General features: G+C 38.5%; 1 protein-coding gene across 7 annotated transcripts in view; it reads left to right on the top strand.

Annotated features, from left to right (window-relative positions):
* Positions 1–10,872: 10,872 nt before the first annotated feature.
* The window catches only part of PDS5B (PDS5 cohesin associated factor B), a 184,282-nt gene continuing 183,952 nt past the window's right edge, over positions 10,873–11,202 (top strand). For all 7 annotated transcript variants that reach the window (XM_029936869.1, XM_029936868.1, XM_029936870.1 and 4 more), the window contains exon 1: positions 10,873–10,993. The gene's annotated coding sequence lies outside the window, so the exon portion shown is untranslated. The remainder of the gene's footprint in view (positions 10,994–11,202) is intronic.

Here is an 11,202-nt window from a genome sequence, read left to right as displayed (position 1 = left end):
GCTTCATTTTTGGTGTATAGGAATGCAACTGATTTCTGTACATTGAGTTTGTATCCTGCAACTTTACTGAATTCATTAATCAGTTCTTGAAGGCTTCTGGTGGAGTCAATTGGGTTTTCCATGTAGAGTATCATGTCATCTGCGAAAAGTGAAAGTTTGCTTTTACAATACCAAAGACTTAATCATCCATTTTCTATATAAAAAGGAGCTACTTTTTTGCATGGACCTCAAGTATATTGTAGTATAGAGGTGGAATTTAAGGAAAGGTATTAAGCAGGCTGTGTTTTAGCTTATGGGCAAGTAATAAATTATATCATGTATCTTGAAAGTATCATAGATAAGCTGCTATATTACAATTGTCACTTCAGATAGCTGTGAAATTAGGTGATTAACTACTTGGTACCTAACCTAATTTCTGTATAAGTCTAATTACATGAAATAGAAGTGGGGGTTTTGATTTTTTACTTTGCTTTTCTGTTTGGAGTATCATTGAAACTACTGTATTGTAAATGACAGAAAATAATTGCATATGTTAAAAAAATAAATTGTATAATTAAAAAAAAATCAGATTGTTTGTTTGCTATTGGGTTGCATGAGTTCTTTTAGATACTCCTTACCAGAGACATGATTTGCAAATATTTTTTCCAATTTAGTAGGTTTCATTTTGTTGATGGTTTCTCTTGACATAAAGTTTTTTTTAGTTTTATATAGTCTCGCTTATTTTTTCTTCTGTTGCCTTTGCTTTTGGTATCAACCTTTGGTGGCTCAGTCGGTTTAGCGTCTGGCTTTGGCTCAGGTCATGATCTCACAGTTTGTGGGTTCGAGCCCCGCATCGGGCTCTGTGCTGACCGCTAGCTCAGAGCCTGGAGCCTGCTTCAGATTCTATATCTACCTCTTTCTGACCCTCCCCTGCTCACACTGTCTCTCTGTCTCTCAAAAATAAATAAAAAACATTAAAAAAATTTTTTTTAAACCTTTGGAATTTATTTAGGAACCCAGGATATATTTCTTTGTATTTCTTATTAATTGGTACTTGCATGTAGAGGCTTGGTCAGATTCAAAATGACTGCATAGGTGCTGCTATTATCTTACATTAGAACCTCTAATGGCCTATTGTTCCTCTAACATTTTGTTGCTCTTCTAATGTTCTGGTTTTCCTCTAACGTTCTATTGTTCCTGTGTTAGCAGGTATTTATGTTCTATGTTTGTGTCTGTTATTTTCATTTGAGTTTACAAAATGATGATATTCTAATTCTATCATTCTTTATTAGCTAGACTACGTCTGTTCAAAGAAGATTATGTGATTATCCTCTGGCACAGTTTGTATAGACAGGCAGGATAAATGATGGATTCTTTCCCTTTATTTGCCAGGTTCAAAATAATGAGTTGGTTTATTAGCAACTTCTAAAAGTGACTAAATGTTTGTACTTTAAAAATATATTGGGAGGGGTGCCTGAGTGGCTCAGTCGGTTAAGTGTCCGGCTTTGTCTCAGGTCATGATCTCACGGTCCATGGGTTTGAGCCCCGTGTCTTCAGATTCTGTGTCTCCCTCTCTCTCTGACCCTCCCCTGCTCATGCTGTCTATCTCCCTCTCTCTCTTAAAAATAAATAAATAAATAAATAAATAAATAAATAAAATAAAAATATATTGGAGTGCCTGGGTGACTCAGTCAGTTAGGCATCTGACTTTAGCTCAGGTCATGATCTCACAGTTTGTGAGTTTGAGTCTCACACTGGGCTCTGTGCTGACAACTCAGAGCCTGGAGCCAGCTTCAGACGCTGTGTTTCCATCTCCCTCTCTCTCTCCCCCACTCACACTTTGTCTCTTTTAAAAATAAAATAAAAACATTAAAAAATTTGAAAATAAATAAATAAATAAAAATGTATCATGAACTCATGGATTTAAACATATCTTCTGGGGGCACCTGGGTGGCTCAGTTGGCTTAGCATCTCACTTCAGCTCGGGTCATGATCTCACAGTTTGTGGGTTTGAGCCCCGCATCGGGCTCTGTGCTGACAGCTTGGAGCTTAGAGCCTGGTTCAGATTCTGTGTCTCCTCTCTCTGTCCCTTCCCCACTCGTGCTCTGTCTTTCTCTCAAAAACATAAATAAACATTAAAAAAAATAAAAAATAAACATATCTTCTGTTACAATTTATTACTGAACTGTTGTTTAACAGTTAATAATGGCTTGTTAAATTTTTTTTAATGTTTATTTTTGATACAGAGAGAGACAGAGCATGAGAGGGGGAGGGGCAGAGAGAGAAGGAGACCCAGAACCGGAAGCAGGCTCCAGGCTCTGAGCTAGCTGTCAGCACAGAGCCCGACATGGGGCTTGAACCCACGAACGTGAGATCTGACCTGAGCCGAAGCCAGAGGCCCAACCAACTGAGCCGCCCAGGCGCCCCAATAATGGCTTGTTAAATAAATTATGATATATTGACACAATATATTAGTATTATAGTCACTAAGAATGATAGAAGTATATATCTATTAACCTGAAATTAATTCATAATATTTTATTTAAAAACTTTTTAATGTTAAATATATACTCATGGTGCCAAAGGTAAAAATTTCTCTTCTACCATTGTTCCCAAGCTAACCAGATCTCTTCCTAGGAGAACACTGAGTTTGTGTATCCTTATATATACTTTGAGAAGGTTTAGAGTGGATAGTTCAGCTGCTATCCATTGATGCCACTGAATTCGTTGTTAAAATAACAAGAGTCTTCAATAAGGTTGTTGCATAGCTGCTTCCCTGACTTCCTGAGTATTCTCCTTCACCCTTGGGTGTTCCAGTCCTTTCCTATCACTCCTCAGACCTTCCCCATATCCATCATCTAAAGGGTGAATGAATGCCTAGCACAGTAGGGAGCATTCAGCATCTTGCTCAAGCTACTGCCAATATCCATTCTGATTTGTCCTTGCTTGGCCTGTAAAGTTGCAAATGTTTTAATATTATTCCTGGTGATTTCTACATAAGCAAACATCTTATAATTTTAAGACAATAAGGCAGATTATAAAACATTATAAACATATTTAATATATATTACACTTACATTATAAAACATATAAAACACTACATTTTTATAAAATGTAATATAAACATATGAATAAAATATATTCTGGACTGACATACAACAAAACATTAAAAGTAGTTTTCTATAGGGGTTCCTGGGTGGCTCAGTCAGTTAAGTGTCCAACTTCTGCTCAAGTCATGATCTCATGGTTTGTGAGTTTGAGCACCGTGTTAGGCTCTGTGCTGACAGCTCAGAACGTGGAGCCTGCTTCGGATTCTGTGTCTCCCTCTATGTCCTCCCCTGCTCATGCTCTGTCTCTATCAAAAATAAACACTATTAAAAAAAAGTAATTTTTTTGTAGCGGCATGATTATAATTGCTTTTTTCCTTTTTAATCTTAACTGCATTCTAGATTTATCTACAATAAACATGTCAAAGAAGAGAATATACTTTAACTGGTTTTATCTCAGCAAACTAAAAAAAAATTTTTTTTGAAGCAACATCAACATTTTTCAACTGCTCCATCTGCTGGCCACTAAGTAAAGTTAATTTTCAAATAATAACTATTTTTCCTACAGCCAGAAGAAATAGAATTCCTGTGTTAAAACAAAGGATGCTTCTTACATATCTTTGAAGAGTATCAGGAGTCAAGTCAATTTACCTGCAATGAAAAGTGATATGAACTTTCGGGTAGCTCTAGAGAGGGCTGTTACGCCAAACACAAACATAGATCTGTTTGCCTACAACAGAAAGAGCACACTGAAAAATTGGTTTGGTGATTTTGGCTATCTTCCACTGGAATGCTGATTTTGATGATTGTGCAAAGTAAAAACATTGATTAGAGACTGAAAATGTATGTATATGAAATATATGATATGGTCCAAAGTCATATGCCTTTGCCCAAATATTCAGAGCTGCAGTCTAAACTCTCCTATGTCCTTCTCATTATTTTTCAAGTGAAATTGCTCTTGGTTCTGTATCTCTTTATTATTTCCTGACATTGAATTGATGATAAATATTTTCCTAAACATAAATCTCTTTTTAGATGGTAATGGGAAGTATGATATTTTATGTAAAACTCTCTTAGTTATCTAACTCTGGAACTCTTAAAAAGTAAGGTTTATCATTATGCTAAGTAAAATAAGCTAGTCATGAAAGGATGAATACTATATGATTCCCTGTGTATAAAGTACCTACAGTAGTCAAGTTCATTGAGGTGGAAAATAGAATGGTGGTTACGAGGAACTGGGGCAAAGGAGAAGAGGGGAGTTATTTAATGGACATAGAGTCTTAGTTTTGAAAAATGAAAAAGTTCTGGAGATCTGTTTCACAACAGTGGAAATAATACTTAACACTACTGAACTGTAGTGTTTAAACTGTAGACATAACTGCACATAACTGCACTTAAAAATGGGTAAGAGGTGAATTTTATGTTTCTTACCACAATGAATAGGTTTATCACATGTAGAATGTTAATGTTATAAATTATAGAATTTATAATATATATACATATGTAACAAATTCAAAAGAACATATTGAAGCAACCATGCACTATACTTGATTCCATTTTTGCAGGTCTATCAGCATTTCCATAAATACGTAGTGTTTGTTTGTGACTTATATTTAAAAAGATATTCAAACATGTTTTTGAGATGGAATGAATCCCATTGAAATTACTTTCTAAGTTAATTGGAAGATGATGTGAATCTCTAAAAATTTCCCCCTATTTACGTATCCTTGTACAAGTCACGTAAATTTTTGGGTCTCAGTTTCTTTATGGAAAGTGAATTGAAAGAGGTGCTCATTTCTATGCTCAATGAACCCTAAAATTTTAAAAATGTTTTCATAGCATCTTTTTGATGCCCTTCCCTAAAGAACTCTAAAGCAATAATATCTATAAACAAACTGGTAATAAATTTTAAAAAGGCACCATCAAGTAATTAAAGGTCAATTAGGTGCATTTTATATAAGAAATTTCACCTAGTCTGAGCCTATAAAAATTGCAGCCTCTCCTTTATAATAGGTAGACGTAATATGAGCTTATAAAGAACACACTTGTTAAATGCAGATATATATGTAGGATTAATATTGTATCCACACCTTATTTGGAGAGATGACTGAGATCCTGGAAAGAATAGGGAATGTTTTATTTTTACCCTTATTAAACAAAGTGAGGTGAAAGGTTTAAATAGCATAGGCAGTACACTATGGAGAGGAAGGGTAAACTTATCGGACAAAAAAATCATGGGGCAAAGCAGCATGGGTGTGGGAACTGGGGAAGACATAAAGAGAAATAATAAATAAAAGTGGCTAAGTTAAGTAAAGGTGTCTGGTTGAGGTAGGAGTAGGGCGCTATATATAGCTTCAGATTTACCTGATCAACACGAGTGGAAGCTGCCCTGGGTTCAAGAGAATTAAAAGCAAAATATAAATAGGTTTGGGGGAGGGTCCTCATTAAAAAAATTTTTTTAACATTTATTTATTTTTGAGAGACAGAGAGAGACAGATCATGAGCAGGGAAGGGGTAGAGAGAGGGCCACACAGAATCGGAAACAGCCTGTAGGCTCTAAGCTAGCTGTCAGCACAGAGCCCAATGCAGGCTTTGAACCCACGAACTGAGAACATGACCTGAGCTGAAGTTGGATGCTTAACCGACTGCACCACCCAGGTGCCCTGAAAGTCCTCATTTTTATTCCATTCAGTCATTTGGCCAGTTTGTTCTATTGCTCATTATATCAACATGTATGTTTATTCTAAAAAGTATGTTTAAAGAAGCTCATATATTACTATAGGTATGCATCTGGTACTAAGTTTAATTGCTTGCCGAGATTATGGCTAGTTCTAGTGGCTAATCACAATATTCCCTAAATCAATTCTCATTTGCTTTCTTACATAGCTGAACCAATGATATACTTGACATAAGACATGAAATTTAGAGTAAGTCATTATTCTATATTAAAAACATGAACATAAAATAACCATGTACATACTATATATGTATACTACATAAGTATATATGTATGTATGAAGTATATATCTTTATATGCATGCACTTCAACTAGTATGAGCATAATTCTTAACAACTTCAGTGCTTGCAAAGAATACATACCTTTGCTATTTATTACAAGTTGTTAAGAAGTAGCATTTTATTCTAGGGCCTATTGGTTGTGCTGTTCACAGTAGGAACCCATCTGCCACATGTGCTTACAGAGCACTTGAAATATCTCCAGTGGGAACTGAGATATGCTTTAAATGTGAAATTCACAATATGAACAAAGAAGTGTAAAATATCTCATTAATATATTTTTCATATTGATGGCATGTGGAAATGACAATATTCTGGATATATTATGTTACATGAAGTATTATTAAAATTAATTTCTCTGGTTTCTTTTTACTTTTTAAAATTGGAAGATGTTAAATTGCATACATGGTTCACCTCATAATCCATTTTGATGCCATGGATGTACTGTGTAAATAAATGGAATTTCCTCCCTTTATCAAGTGCAGGCCCATGGATTACACACACTCCTGATTGCTGACTACAGATAAGAGTGAATGCCTCATATATTCAAGAATACTCAGTCAGCAGCTCAGACCTCACACACAATGGTGACCTTGGCTATTCAACTCCAAGGAAACCAAGAAGACTCTAGGAAGTGTGTATATCTACTCAAACGATATTTGATAACACACATATGCAAGTTTCTCTAAAGATCCACGAGGATTTTCTAGAAAGAAAAAAAGAATTTTAGTATAACGTTTGCATAGATCAGGAATACCATTGGTTTATTAGGTAAGTAAGAAGATGTTCTAGAATTCTTTAAGGAACAAAATGTACTTAAGATGAAACCTCTGAGACAATGTTCAAAAAGAAAGCATTTTCTGTTCTTGAAGAAGAAAGAAAGTCAGAAGAACTGCTTTGGCCTATGTTTGGTAGCTCTGGTATTAAGATGTACTATGAAGTAGGCAAAAGTCACCTTCCCCTAATTTTCCTTTGTGAAATATGTCCCCATCTAGCTCTTCTTCCTGTTTGGAGATCCTAGTGCTTTATGTGGCTCTGTCTCTCTTATCTGTCTCTTTCCATAGAACGGAAGATAATCTTCTGTTAATGTAAGACCATAGAAGGCTAAGCTCAAGACACATGCAGTTTGCTGAAATTTCCCAGGTGATTTTTGGATTCTTCCACTCCAGTCAAGAACCACTACCTCCAGACTGTGGGGTACAGTGGCATTCTCCCAGGAATATGTGCATCTTAAGGAGGGTCACAGAAAGGGTACCTGGCTCTCTCAGTAGATAGAGCATGGGACTCTTGATCTCAGGGTCTTGATTTCAAGCCCCACATTGGGCATAGAGCTTACTTTTAAAAAATTAAGTAAATAAAAATAAATAAAAGGAATAGGCAAAAATGAAACAATGTTTAAGTGGTACCTGGCTGGCTCAGTTGGTAGAGCATGGAACTCTTGATCTTGTGAGTTTGAGCCCAATATTAGGGGTAGAGTTTACTTAAAGAATGTCACAGAATGGGCACAATGCTTAGTACAAGGAATTAATCATAGAGGGAGGAGTTCTAGGCACCAGAAGCTGAGTTTTGGTTGAGGAGGGAGGAGAACTCTATGTTTATCTTTCCATGATGGCTGTGTAATGAATAAGGGTTTGACTTCAGGGTTTTGGAGAAGATTGCTTCAGTCCATCGCCTGATTGCCTAATGCCCAAACATCACAAAGTTAATTTCTACTGGGCTTAGTCTCTGCTAATAGATGCCTGTGGGCTCTTGGGTTACCGTTTTCAAGTAACACAAACACATTTCAATATGTTTTCTGAAGATCCAATACCTTAACCCAAGGAATTGATCTAGTTGGAATTTCTGCACTTTTGTAAGCTGATGGGGCCCATATTTTTGGATTGACTCACTTTTGAGATGTACTTTGGATTATACAGAATAAATAACAGCCTATATCTAGGTAAGGCCCAGCCCCCTCGTTTACTGACTGTATTTAGATGCTTCTGGAATGAAATGATGACTGTGAAAGTAAAATAACATACTTCTTTTTAAAAATATTTATTATTTTTGAGAGAGAGAGAAGGAGGACAGGGCAGAGAGAGAGAGAAGGGGACAGAAGATCTGAAGCAGGCTCTGTGCTGGCAGCAGAGAGCCCAACGTGGGGCTCAAACTCAGAATCCTCGAGATGATGACCTGAGCTGAAGTTGAACACTTAAACGACTGATCTACCCAGGCACCCTGACATGCTTATTCTGATCAGACATTACCTTTCAGAAATTCTCTCATTTGTTTTTTCTTTTGACATGCCCACACAGTTTCTTATAGTTCAGCATACTTCCAGTGCATTTTAGAAAGTGATTCTTACATTAATTTTGCTATTCATATATTTCAATATAATTGTCAACACTACTATATTGCTAGAGGAGTACATTTATATAGCATTCTATTTCCTTTTTAACCTGGAAATTATTTTCTTTCAAATGGCATTCATTTGAAATTCTAGACCCTCAAGAGACCTTTTTCCAGCATATATCTGTTGGCATACTTCCTGTAAGGTTCAAGGGACCCCCACATAGGGTAGGGTGGATAGTCAAGACTGTATGATTTCTGGCTTCAGGTGTGGAATAACAAAGGTTTCAGAAATGATGCTCTAATGTAGTGAGGCTAGTCTAGTAGCATAGTAGAGTGTAGCAGAGGAGTATTCAAAATGTACTAGGGGGCAACATAGGGTTTTTTAGGGCGTTCATATTAACTATGTGTGTTCCTGATGTCTTCCAAGTTCTTAATCCCCTTAATCTCAGCTGTACATCCTACCAAAAGAAAATTAAAGGTCCAGATAACCCAAATGTGAGTAAATGTGGTAGGCAGAATCATAGCCCCCAAAGATATCCATGTTATAGTCCTCAGAACTTGTGGCGAGGTTAGGTTACATGGCAAAGAGGAATTAAGGTTGCAGATCAAAATAAAGTTGCTAATCATCTGACTTTAGATGGGGGGGGTATCCTGGACTATTCAGGGGGCCCAATGTAGTAATCACAAGTATCCTTAAAAGGGAATGGAGGCAGAAAGGAGTCACAGAAAGAGATGTGACAAGTGAAACAGGGTCAGAGAGATGCTGCCATGCTGCCTGTGAAGATGGAAGAAGTGGGACACGAGCTAAGGGATGTGATCAATTTCTGGTAGCTAGAAAGGCAAGAAAATGGATTCTCCACTAGACCCCCCAGAAAGGAATGCAGCTGAGTCCACATCTTGATTTTAGCTCAGTTAACCCCCTGCAGGTACTCAGAGGCACAGAACTGTAAGGCAATACATTTGTGTTGTTTTAAGCCACTAACTTTGTGATAATTTGTTGCAGCAGCAGTAGAAAATTAGTCCAGGGGGTAACTGGGTTTGTGGTTCTTTATACCCAAAGATAACTCTCCTAACCAAGTCTGTATAAAATCAGCATTTTTTTTTTACATCTTCCCATATAATTCCTCTCTCTCAAGGTAGGCAGCAGTGACAGCTGACTTTTGAATGGTTTGTGTTCTTAACTAAAATTATGCCACATCCTATTATATTTCTCTTGATAAATTACAATTTGGTTATTTTTTGGACTTCATTTTCACTAGATGAGTTTTAAGTTCACAGAAAAACTCAGAGGAAGGTACAGAGATTTGTTTACTACATACACCCTTGTCCCCAGACTTGGTTATTTTTTTTTTAAAGCCATAACACAGGAGTTTATTTTTGTTTTAGTACCAATTTCATTCAGATTCCAGTTGCTTTAAATGAAGGTTTATATTACAAATTTCTGGAAAGCCACTTGCTTTTGTATAAAACATGGTTTCTTTTGTCAGAAACGATGTTTCTTTGAGCCCTTAAATATTTTTTCCTCTCTGTCCTAATGGTAGTTGCCAGATCAACTCCTTTTTTTTTCTTTTTGGAGCCATTATACTTAATTTGTTTTAAATTTAAATCCAAGTTAGTTAACATGTAGTGTAATAATGATTTCCGTAATAGAATTTAGTGATTCATCACTTGTATATAACATAACACCCAGTGCTTATCCCAACAAATATCCTCCTTAGTGCCTCTTGCCCATTTAGCCCACCCTGATCAACTCTTAATAAACTTCCCCGAAGTTGCAGGAGGGAGGACCTGGAACCTCCTGGAGGTGAAGGGGGTTAGAAACCTAAATGGACGCCTTCTTCCTGGTATTCAGGTTATTTCTCCCTCCAATCAGGACAACTATGATAACCTAACACATGAGTGAAATATTTTGTTGCAGGTTGAATCACTGACACTACCCACCTGCTGCTTAAATAATTCCTCAGGATGGGAAAGCTATGGATCAAGTAGAGACATAATACACACGGCGTAGGAAAAAACCCCCTATTTTCTGGGATTTTGAGAATACTAGGTAAGAGTTACCAAATAAAGAGCAAAGTATCCATTTCATTTACATAGCACTACATCAGTTCTCAATTTCAGTGTTAAAAAAAACCCAACTTTTATCCCCAAAGGTAGAGATTTATAACAATTTATGTGATTTTCCGTAGAAGTCCAGGACGCCGCAGAAGCAGAGAAGTCATTGACAGCGGCGTGTCTCGCTGCCACCGAGGCCACAGCGGCGGCGTGCCCGTGTGGCTGCGTGCGCGCGCGACGGGGCGGGGTTGAGTTGGAGTCGGGCGCGCGAGCGGGGACGGGGCGGGGAGAGCCCAGCGGGCCGGCGGGCGCGCGCCCGGGGCTGTCTGGTCGGTAGGGGGCGCTGCGCACCCACGCCCCGAACTGCCTGCCCCCGGGTGCTGTCCGCGGCGGTTCGATTGGAGCAGCCGCCGAAGAGCGCTTGGCGCCATTTTGAAGCGGAGAGGAGGAGGAACGGCCGGGCTGGCTGCGGAAGGGGAGGGGGGGAGGAGGCGATTGGATGCGGCGGCGGCGGCGGATCCCGGAGAGCAGCGGAGTGAGAGGAGTAGCGAGTCGGGCACCCCGAGGTAGGAAACAATTCAGTTAACGGAAAGAAAATGTCTCTCTTCTCTTGTTGCCGTGCTCCATTTTTCAGCGCCCGCCACCGCGGCAGTGTCTGTGGCGGGGCTTAAGCGCCGCCCGCCTGCCTGCCGAGACTCGCCTCCCCGCACCGCGGGCTGCAGCCGCCGGCTCTCCGGCGGCGGCCGGGGCCGGGAGGAGTGGGGCGCGGGCCGGG

The sequence above is a fragment of the Suricata suricatta genome, chromosome 4 (genome assembly GCF_006229205.1).
Source record: "Suricata suricatta isolate VVHF042 chromosome 4, meerkat_22Aug2017_6uvM2_HiC, whole genome shotgun sequence".
NCBI classification, from domain to species: domain Eukaryota; kingdom Metazoa; phylum Chordata; class Mammalia; order Carnivora; family Herpestidae; genus Suricata; species Suricata suricatta.
This window is presented reverse-complemented; position numbering and strand designations above follow the sequence as displayed.